Raw genomic sequence first — 11,423 nt, forward strand, 5'->3', positions numbered from 1 at the left:
CTGCCAGCAATCCCTCCACCCTCCGCCCTCCGCTACCCTTCCCTAGCTCCGCCACCCTCCTTCTCCGCCACCCTTCCCTAGCTCCGCCACCCTCCCCTGGAAATCCTGACATTCCCTGATAGAAGATCGGTTAGGGCTGGCAATCCTGACATCCCCTGACAGATTGGGTCCGAGCTGGAGAGTTATTGCCATTGGAAATTCGGAATGATGAATTGCGATCCCGCCGCCTGCTCACTCACCTTCCTCCTCGACTCGGCGCCTCCCGCTTTGCAATTCCTCCGCTCTGCAGCTCGCCACCCAGGTACAATTCGAACGAACCTCTGACTCTGTTAATTGAAATTCCCTTCAATGCGAAATCGAAATTCCCTGATATGTAAAATCATCAGGTTCTAGTTGTTGGTCGCTGTTATTTCCATTGTAAAACCCTTGAGGACACCGAGTATCCTCAACAATTAAATTGACAGATAGATTTTGGGAGCTGACGTGCAGACAAGTGGACTTGACACTGGAACAATTGCCATGGTTTACATGAAAATAAGCCCCCTGTTTTGAAGAGCTCGCATTTTTTTTCTGTTATTTTCATTGTAAAACCCTTGAGGATACCGAGTATCCCCAACAATTAAATTGACAGATAGATTTTGGGAGCTGACGTGCAGACAAGTGGACTTGACACTGGAACAATCGCCATGGTTCGAACGAGTATTTCTATTGCGAATTTGGTGGTCCGAACGAGTATTTCTATTGCGAATTTGGTGGTCCGAAAGTGGCTCGTCAAACATCGAGGGTTATCAAATTGTATCAGTCATTGTAGTTCTGCGACCCGGAATTATGCACTTGCCGGATGCAAAATTGAGGTTTTCTCATGGATATTCTAGCGGGAGTTGAGGCGATCAATAGAGAATGCCAGAGGTATGTAACGATTCATAAATTTTGGGGCTCAGGGTTTTCTTTTTCTCACGTCTCTGTGTGGAAAGGAGGGTTGGGGCATATTTGCGGTAGTAGGATGTATAATGTTGGGGATGGGATTTGAAAAGAGGGCGCTATAATTCTTCTGGATTAATTTCGGTGGAATATTGAGAAGGGTATTTGATGTATTTCGTGAATTCGAAAATAGGGTATTCGTTAATGTAGAAACGACTACGCATTATGAAGAAAACGGGAGGGTATCATGAGCTTGTCATATATTGACACAGCGTAGGCAGTTTTGATTCTTTGTTTTCTCATGCTTTTTGTTTTGAAGAAGCATTTCAGATCGTATGAGTGGTTGTTCTTGTTTTATTTACTGGTTTTTTCTTGTGTCCGCAGATTGATTTGTTTTCCCTAGCTCCTATTTGACAAATAGTCATTCTTCGCGTCCTCTGTGGTCGAGAAACCCCAGAGACCTTGGCTATGGATTCATTAAGAAGGAAGCGAAAAGGAGCAGCAATAGATCTTGCCATTTTGGAACAGAGAGCTCGTCTATGTGATGATGGTGCATCTTCCACATCATTGGCCACACACCTTTCTTTCCAACAGCAGAGGAAGCGGAGGAAAGAAAAGATGAGGGACAAAGAATTGGGTTCCCGACATCTGCATCCTATAGCAGTTGCTACTGCTCCTCCTCCAAGAAGGGGTTGTTTACCTAATTCACCAGGACGAGGGTTAAAGAGAAAGGTTGGCTGCATTGATCATGCTACTCGGACTGGCAGGAAGCGGAAGCTTGAAACTGATTATTCTTTAGGCCTAGAATTGGGACGAGGCAAATTTGGTCTGGTAAGAATATGCAAGAGCAAGGCTACTGGAGAAGAGCTGGCCTGCAAGACTCTGCCCAAAAAGACTGAAGAAAATGTGCATAAGGAAGTTGAGATTATGCAGCATCTTTCAGGCCATCCCAGTGTTGTCACACTCCAAGCCGTGTATGAAGATGCAGAATCTTTGCATCTTGTGATGGAATTATGCTCTGGTGGATGCCTGATCGATGAGATGTCTAGGAATGGATGCTACTCTGAGCACCAGGCTGCTAAATTGATCAAAGAATTAATAATGGTCATTAAGTACTGCCATGAGATGGGCGTCATCCATCGAGATATAAAGCTTGAGAATATTCTTCGAACTAGTATAGGACAACTGAAGCTAGATGATTTTGGCTTGTCCATGCGGGTTGCAAAAGGTATTTATTTCTTAGCTTCATTGTAATCAACCCTGTCTCTCATTTTGGTAAACACATAATTTTATGAAATCCAGACAAGGGCATTATTATCATTATTAAATAGCCATGGATTTATGTTGACTTATAGTTCATTAACATCACTTGTATTTATTCTAATAGGACAAAACTTATCAGGTGTTGTGGGAAGCCCTGTGTATGTTGCTCCTGAAGTTTTGGCAGGGACCTATTCAGAAAAGGTTGATGTGTGGGTTGCTGGTGTCCTCCTGCATGCACTGTTGATAGGTGTATTACCATTTCGTGGGGAATCTGTTGAACCCATATTTGAGGCAATAAAATAAGTCCAATTGGATTTTCATTCTGAAAAATGGCAGTCTATCTGAGGACTGGCAAAGGATTTGTTATCAGGGATGCTTTCCAGGGATGCTGGAAAGAGACTTTCTCTAGAAGAAGTTTTGAGTAAGTAAAACTATTGTACTACCAAGAATTACATATTTTGTATGCAGTGTCTTGTATTTTTTGCTAAGATGCAATTATGCACATATGAATTTTATGATCATATCTTTTGTTGCTGCTGTAGGCCACCCTTGGATCATGTTTTACACAGAATCTAATATAAAGGTGCGATCAAGCAGTTTAAAAAGGAAAAAACATACCTATCCTGTCAAGGATGAATGGTCAGAATCCCTGCCTTCACTATCCCCATGTACAAGGGAGAGGAGAGCACAGTTCATAAATTCAATTCTGACAGAGCATGGAGAAGATGAATCTTTGTCTGGGGATTTTCTCTCACGTCCAAAGAAACCAGAGTATGATATCCAAGCAGTAGGGAAATATGACCTTGTAGATGCTCTTGCATCTGCTATCTCCATGATAAGATTATCGGAACCCAAAAGGAGCAGATTGTGTACAACTACATATCCTGTTCCAAAGCAGTGTTCATCTAATCTAAAAAGCAGCTTGTGTACAACATTTTGAAAAACATGCTGACTGTTACTGACCGATAGTGCTCATTGATTACTGATTTTATTTGACATTTCAAGAGTGACTGATAACATGAGTCATGCCATACACTGACTGAAGTAAGCGTTGCGGCAGCTGCATTTTGAAGATTAAAACTGATCTAAACATGAAATGACTCCATTGTTTGTGCCATCCTAATTTGCAACTTCCTATGGTGATCAGCAATTCTAATATCATTTTATGTACAGCTTCTAAAAGATTAGTTTGACTATCTGTATATATTGGGCTTTCCAATGAAGATCGAAAGTGCAAGATATTAGAATTTCATTTTGTATAAAGCATAACAATATCTTCTATAACAATGTTTGGTGAAATACTATTATTTCAAACTAAATTGCTCTTGTTTGTGTTTTAAGTCCTCGTTTGGGGTAAACGATAGTACACTCTATGACGCGCATTGAGGATTTTAGCAAATTTGGAGGAAAAAGGAATTTCTCAGGACCAGATAATTAATAGAATCAAAGTCATTAATGGGACATCTGTCAATTTTCATGATACGTCTAAGATTTTGACATTTCTGTGTTGCCTTGCAATTGGAAATCATTGCAATGTTCAAACAGTTTAATATCTTATCCCTTGCATCTACAATTACTTGTTTACAATGAACAACCATTCTTTGGATTTAAATCCTTTGAACAAATGTTCCTTTTTTTATAATAACTATAGTTTGCTAGGCCTCCTTGAGAATTTGAACTAGGGGCTCCATTTGTAAATGAGATAGCAACACTCATAATTAACGCTGAGTGAAACACAATCCCTGACAAAATTGTTTCTTTGAGTTCATGTCCAATGAACAAGTGTTTGTCGCATTTGTTGTCAATTCATTGCTCACTAAGGGAATGTTTTTTTCACATCAAATGCCTACCTATGGAAAGAAAATTTCCCATGAGTAGCATTTCGAAATGTTCAACATTCATGCAAAAGATGAGTGTTATCTAGGGATTTGCTTACACGTCCAAAGCAACAAGAGTATGATATCCAAGCAACAGGGAAATATGACCTTGTAGATGCCATTGCATGTGCTATCTCCAGGATAAAAGTAACTCCACCTCATGGTATTGGAGTTTTCGAAACCAGCCAGTAGTCCCAGCTCCTACTGAAGTCTCGGAATGATAGACCCAAGGTGCGAAGCCGCTTGTACCTCCGGGGGGGCAAGGAATATCAACCGAACCGTGAAAGTATGAGTCTGGAAACATCTTTCATAACATACTACATTGAATATTCACCTCTAGCTTTGTTGTTTCAACTACTTAGTTCAATTCGCGTCTCAGTTTGCTGCTTTTGAAAAACATGCTGACTGTTACTGATCGGTGGTGCTCATTAATTACTGATTTTATGGCCCAAAATACTTTGACATTTCAAGAGTGACTGATAACATGAGTCATGCCATACACTGACTGAAGTAAGCGTTGCGGCAACTGCATTTTTAAGATTAAAACTGATCTGAACATGAAATGACTCCATTGTTTGTGCCAGCCTAATTTGCAACTTCCTATGGTGATCAGCAATTCTAATATCATTTTGTGTACAGCTTCTAAAAGATTAGTTTGACTATCTGTATATATTGGGCTTCCCAATGAAGATGGAAAATGAAAGATATTAGAATTGCATTTTGTATAAAGCATAACAATATCTTCTATAACAATTTTTGGTGAAATACTATTATTTCAAATTAAATTTCTCTTGTTTGTGTTTTAAGTCCTCGTTTGAGGTAAACGATAGTACACTCTATGACGTGCATTGAGCATTTTAGCAAATTTGGAGGAAAAAAGAATTGCTCAGGATCAGATAATTAATAGAATCAAAGTCATTAATGAGACATCTGTCAATTTTCATGATACATCTAAGCTTTTGACATTTCTGTGTTTCCTTGCAATTGGAAATCATTGCAAAGTTCAAACAGTTTAATATCTTATCCCTTGCATCTACAATTACTTGTTTACAATGAAAAACCATTCTTTGGATTTAAATCCTTTGAACAAATGTTCCGTTTTTTTCTAATAACTATAGTTTTCTAGGCCTCATTGAAAATTTGAACTAGGGGCTCCATTTGTAAATGAGATAGCAACACTCATATTTAATGCTGAGTGAAACACCATCCCTGACAAAATTGTTTCTTTGAGTTCATGTCCAGTGAACAAGTGTTTGTCGCATTTGTTCTCAAATTGTTTTTTGTCATTGGTTTGTAGCATAAGTTAGAAAGCCACTAATGCCCTAAAATCTGCATATACAGTGCTTGTATCCTACAAGTCTACACCCCGAAATTGGTAATTAAGTGTGTAGGATTTAAACCAATAAATTGACCAACATTTGTGTTCCTTGTTGTTTAACTTGGTTAATTCACGTCTTACATTTTACCAAATTTGTGATATCTCTACAAGAAAGTAAACTAGCGAGTCAATTTAATCAATGTCAATTCATTGCTCACTAAGGGAATGTTTTTTTCACATCAAATGCCTACCTATGGAAAGAAAATTGCCCATGAGTAGCATTTCGGAATGCTCAACATTCATGCAAAAGATGAGTGTTATCTTCCATTTAATGTCTGGTCTTAATGCAATCCCTAAAAAATCATGATTAGTAAGTTTTTATGATATAAATCTACATAGATGTGGGTCAAAATATTAGACACATTGGTAATTAATAACATGGAATGCTATCATCAATTTCAATGCTGAACAGGGGTTTGTCGAATCTTATAATTTTTTGCATTAAGATGAATCACATCAGTTCCTCATTTTCCGAAGAAGTTAGATAAAAATGTCATAGTGCACAATGAAGCAGTGTCAAGTTAGTGGTTTAAGTCATTAATTGACAAGAGGATGGATCATCTACAACACAAATGACAGGAGGAAGGCATCAAAAGCATGGAAAGCACCATGATTTCTTATGTAAAGGAGACAGAATGTGTTGGTTGGTATGGATATATTTTTTATTTGTGTACTTTATAAAACTACAAACTTGTGTTTATGTAAGCATTGAAGGTTATAGAGTATGGACAAGATGCATAATGTATTGGTTGGTATGGATGTAAGGGTTTATTTGTGTATAAGGAGAAAAAAGAAAATATAGCCTCTAGAAGTGATTCATTATGTCCATCTAAACAAAGATATGATATGCAGATCCATGATGGAAAGATAATAAATTCACACAAGCATCCAATGTATCAAACATTGACACTTGAATATGCAATACCAAGCTTTCAAGTGGTATCAGACCTGGGCATGGGCAAGTTTGTAATCTTCTTCAAAAATACCAAATCAGGCTTCAATTCCAAATAAGTGGTTTGATTTGTGTCTTGTTTGCTTCATGTTTCTAGAACTCATGGAAGTTAGTTGTGCAGTTGGTAACAGAGTTCATAATTGAAGCATTAGAATAACTAAGAATGCATGTTTCAGGTTGACTTGGTTCAGATAATTGCACGTCAAGATGCTATGAACCCAAGAGCTTCTTTCTTAAATATGAACACCGTAAATAAAATTAGATTTGTTTTGATCATATAACAGATCTAACATTTGAGAATATATTTGAAGAGAAATTTAGATTGATGTCCAAAACACTAATTCATTCCCAAATTTTGGTGTGTATATAGCATTGTTACAGCTTAGTCTGCAGCATTAGACCAATTACATGAGAAAATACAGAAACATTGCAGTAAAAAGAACCAACAATTCAATTTGTTGAACAATTATAGAGCCATGTGAATTAACTCGACATTCCATGTCAAAGTTCAAAATTTCATGAAACTTCAGGAGAGTAGTGCCATATAATTGATCTTTTACTTTTGCATTGATGAGGGCTCAAACATTCCTCGGTGCTCATTAGGCACCCATATTTTTAATATTTAACTGATGAAGGCTCAAACTTTCTTGAAATCATGGACACAGCAAATATGGTAGCACTCTTTGCTTATGTAGGCACAGGGGACTCTTGTCTGGCTACTCTTTGGCCCTTGGATGTAATGATCTCAATGTAGATGTATCTGACTTTTAGTATACTATATGCAGCATTTTCAAAAAAGGAAAATAGATAAATAGAGAAAAAGCAACAAGTTAGAGTTCAAGTTGAAATTGTTCTCAAGGCGAAGAAGTGGCCCTGTTTATTACAAAACCTTTTTAACTTCTATACTCCATGCAATAAAAGAGAGCATTCGAGGGGATGGCAGGGATCCACAATACGAAATTCTGGCTATTAATAATGCTTGATACATATGGAGATGATATCTATGTCCAATATCTCTTGAAACATTAGTATCAGTCCCCTATACATCAGAAATAGGTCAGACAAGTGCAAACATATAATAGTTTGAAATTTCCTTCATGGGAAAGCATAGTTTAGTGGTAGACACATCACTAACAAAATTTGAAGTTTTCCAACAATGTGTACAACATGTGCCTACAACAAATGCATGGATTATTGAGATCATTAATGTAGCTAGCATATCTCATTGGAAAATGATGGAAAATATCATCTATTGGTACAATAGAGTTACAGAGTTGATGAGGTAATAGGATTTGAATTTAAGTTCATAAGTAGCAGATGGACATATGGGTTTGTTCAAGGCTAACCTAATGCTGACTCAATATTTTCATCCTGGAAAAGATTCAACAAAGATATTAATGGTTTGTTTCACAAAACAATTATTTAAGAAAAAACAAAAAAGAGAGAGACTTGATAACCTCTCGCCTACTGCGTTCCTTACCTATACCAGACGCAATCATGGGAGGACATATTACTGATATAATAAAAAGGACTCCATTTATGTCACTGTTGATGATAATCAATCACATCCCGTATCATTGTCCTATAGAAAACCTGCATTAGTTGAAGGAAATCATTCCATGGCATGGATACCCCATGAAAACTGTGTGGCGAGAATATGAAATAGCTGAGAGAAATTCAAAATATTACTACCAGATTGAGTATTAGGTATCACCCAAAGTAGATAGCCAAGAACAGGTGCTTGATAACTCTTTAGAACAGCATTTAAAATTCATAGGCTATAGTGATAAGTTACCTAAAACAGAAAAATGGGTACGGTTTTTGAAAATGTGTATTGGAAATGCCACTTTCAAAGTTTCAGGAAACCAGGAAAGGGATGTGTATGTGTTTGCATGCATATTGTATATATACATACACCCAATGCTACAAAAATATGTTGTGTTATATTAAATCAACTGTCCAGCTGCCAAGGAAGCATGAACATCATGGCTTATGCAATTCAATAACCCACCACTTCCTTTCATAGAAATATCAGTAGTAGAAACGAAATGGCCAAAGTCAAAATGGACCTCAAGTATCATTAAGAGAATATGGAATGCAAGTCCAGGATTCATCATTCGGGATCTCTGGAAAGCAAGAAACCATTTTTTTATCAAGAGCTAATCAATGCTAGAAATAATTGGGCAAGGACTTACAGACAATCAAAGAAGATATCAAATCCCAAATAGAAGAGAAGACTAGGGCAGCCAAGCATCTCAAGAATTGAGATTTCTGAAGGTTTGGAAGGTCCAACAATCAGGAAATCATACTCCTCTCACTAAAGGATAGACAATAAGGGACCCATAAATGTTATGCGGATGTCAACCAAGGATGAGTGGTAAAAATTAAATTTTGACACAGCAACCAGTGGAAGCCTTCTATTGGTGGCCGAGTCCTCGGAGAAAGAAGATAAATCTTTTATATGTTTTGCAGATTCATTGGTAGAGCTATGGGCCATAAGGCTGAAAATGAAGCTCTTACAGAATGAATAAACTTTAAAGTTGTGTCAGATATGGAATCCAATCTATTGAAGTAAATGGGACTCAAAAATACTAATTGACATCCTTAAGGGTGATGCTTTGAGTAGTTAATGGTTATTAGGAGCAAGAAGGACTGGATTAAACCAACCAGAATTTGAATGAATATAATATTCAACCACACCAAGAGAAGAACCAAAAAAATAGCTAACCCAACTGCCAGGATGGGTGGTGCCTTACCTGTCCCGATCCTTCTTACCTTTGGAGAGGTATGATCACTTGAAAAACAATAGATCTTACTTCTTGGCACGAAAACAGGTCCGACACAGAAGCCAACTTATACATCTCCTTAGAACAACTTCAGGAATATAATTGTATAATGTGGGGAGACGCGGGGACAAGATTAGTGGAGAATGCAAGGATGAAGTTGACAGTGGCCTGGAATTGAACAGAGAGTAACTTCACTAAGTCAATGCTGTCTTTCAAAATATCACACTGAAATTGGCAGTCCTTGGTAAACTGGTTAAGGACTATGTAGAATCAACAAACCAAAATAATGATGAACTGTAGGCAAGCATGAGGAATGATTATTTTAACATCAAAAATCAGCTGTAGTGCCTTATTGTGGACAAAGGAAAAGGAAGTTATAACATACACTAGATACAAGGAGACATAGCCAACATATGAGCAGTTTCGACGCTGAAAATGTTTATAGCTCTCTGTGAACTCACGTGGAAGGGTTTGAAAAAGTTGTGCACCCACTCACTTGTCAAAGATCAAGTTCCTTCAAGAGAGTATTGCTTAGGAGCAAAAGTTTCTGTTACTTTTGCTTCAGTAACTGGAAATACTAGTTAATTTTTGGAAGCTTTTATGAAGAAGTATAAATGCTTGTGACCCAGAAGTCATACCAGGAACAATATAGCTTAAATTGTAGAGATAATCCAGGAATAAATTGTGTTATGAAAAAGCAATTGGACATAATGGGACAGAAGTAAATCTACAATTTTGATGCATGCAACTGCAGACACCATACTGGTGGCCTTATCTAAAAGAGAACTTTTACTCCAAAAATAAAAATAATATTGCTTAGTCATAAATCTTCATTGCTCAAAAACCTGATGAAAATAAACAAAAGAAAAAGGAAGAAAACATGGATATCTGGTTTGTTGCTTAGATTAAAATTTGTGTTTGATTTAATTTTTAAAACCAAAAAAATTAAAATTGGAGTACGTATTTACTATTAAGGTTTGGGAGGTGTTACTTACAAATGATGCACTTCAAAGATGTTCAAAGTCCAACCATCAAGTACAAACTCAAGGAGAGTTTGAGAACATCACCCACTGTAACTTCAATAGTCATCCTCCTCACTTTAGGTTGGTTCTTTTCCAACACAAGGGGGAATCCCTTAAGATAAAATCATTAATCTATGCTTGAATGTGGATCCAAAAATCATATTAGTGAAGTGGATTGTTTTAGGATTTTAGAATATGAAAATGGTGGAACTGAGAGGACAAGTGCCTTATCCTTTGGGTTATGGAGTTAGAGCAGCATGAAGGGAACTAAGTTGAACATTTACCATATGAATGTTCCCTTCACCCTGACTCCATGAAGGTCCCCAAGATGATGATGAGGATCACCAAATCTTCCTTGGATGAAGGGAACTCCTCACTATTTAACCACTCTTGGCTTACGCATGTAACCAAGGTCCACACTGCCCCTCCAAATATGTAGAATATGCCTCAGACAATGTGAGAAGATAACTTGGTGGTGAGACATACCTCCACATATACCTCCAATACTGATTTATACAGAATATCCTCCGAACAGGTGATATCAAAAAAATAAACTAGAACTTCCCCAAAGAACCATAGCTCTCATATCCATGATTTGTACCTTCATCTAGTCAAGCTAGATGAACAAGGTAGTCCTCAGGCAAAGAGAGACAAGGTAAATGGCCTTCAAGACAACGCTCATGCCAATGGATTCACATTCTTATAATTGAATTACTGAGAAAAGGATGCCTTTGAAAATGCATAATGAAACATTCATTTTCAGGTGATAACAACTAGGCTTCCTATGGGGACTATACACTCTCATAAGGTGCAAGAAAACTCCAGAATCTCTAATGGTTGTTGATATGCATGATGTACCTACAAAGGAAAAAAGCTAGAATAGGTGACATGATGGGTCCAATCATTCACATTTCCTGTCACCCCAAGTACAAAATCAAATTCAAATTTATTACCAAAATACTTAAGAAACCTCATATCTAGCTTCTCATTCTCAAGAGCCTTTGAAGATAAGGCACAAGCCAGGTTGCCACAAGGAATGTAGCATAAATGAAACCTAATGCTTGCAAACATCAAGCTTATTCCTAATACCTAATTTAATGGCAGGAAGATATAATTCCAGGTATAAGAAAAGAGCTAATGCGGCTATACAATCAACTCATAAATCATAGGAAATTTCCCCTTGTGTTTGGTAACAAACCAAAATAAGGAAACCTTGAGTTCCCC

At 37.3% G+C, this 11,423-nt stretch overlaps 1 pseudogene across 1 annotated transcript; it reads left to right on the forward strand.

Annotated features, from left to right (window-relative positions):
- Window positions 1-1,202: 1,202 nt before the first annotated feature.
- LOC149254181 (serine/threonine-protein kinase PEPKR2-like) lies at window positions 1,203-3,124 on the forward strand (annotated as a pseudogene). Its single transcript, XR_016266269.1, has 3 exons — window positions 1,203-2,149; window positions 2,309-2,605; window positions 2,727-3,124. The product of XR_016266269.1 is annotated as a serine/threonine-protein kinase PEPKR2-like (transcript).
- The last annotated feature ends 8,299 nt before the right edge of the window (window positions 3,125-11,423 follow it).

The sequence above is a fragment of the Pinus tabuliformis genome, chromosome 7 (genome assembly GCF_031772625.1).
Source record: "Pinus tabuliformis cultivar Carrire ecotype Pingquan chromosome 7, CPIR1, whole genome shotgun sequence".
In the NCBI taxonomy this organism is placed as follows: domain Eukaryota; kingdom Viridiplantae; phylum Streptophyta; class Pinopsida; order Pinales; family Pinaceae; genus Pinus; species Pinus tabuliformis.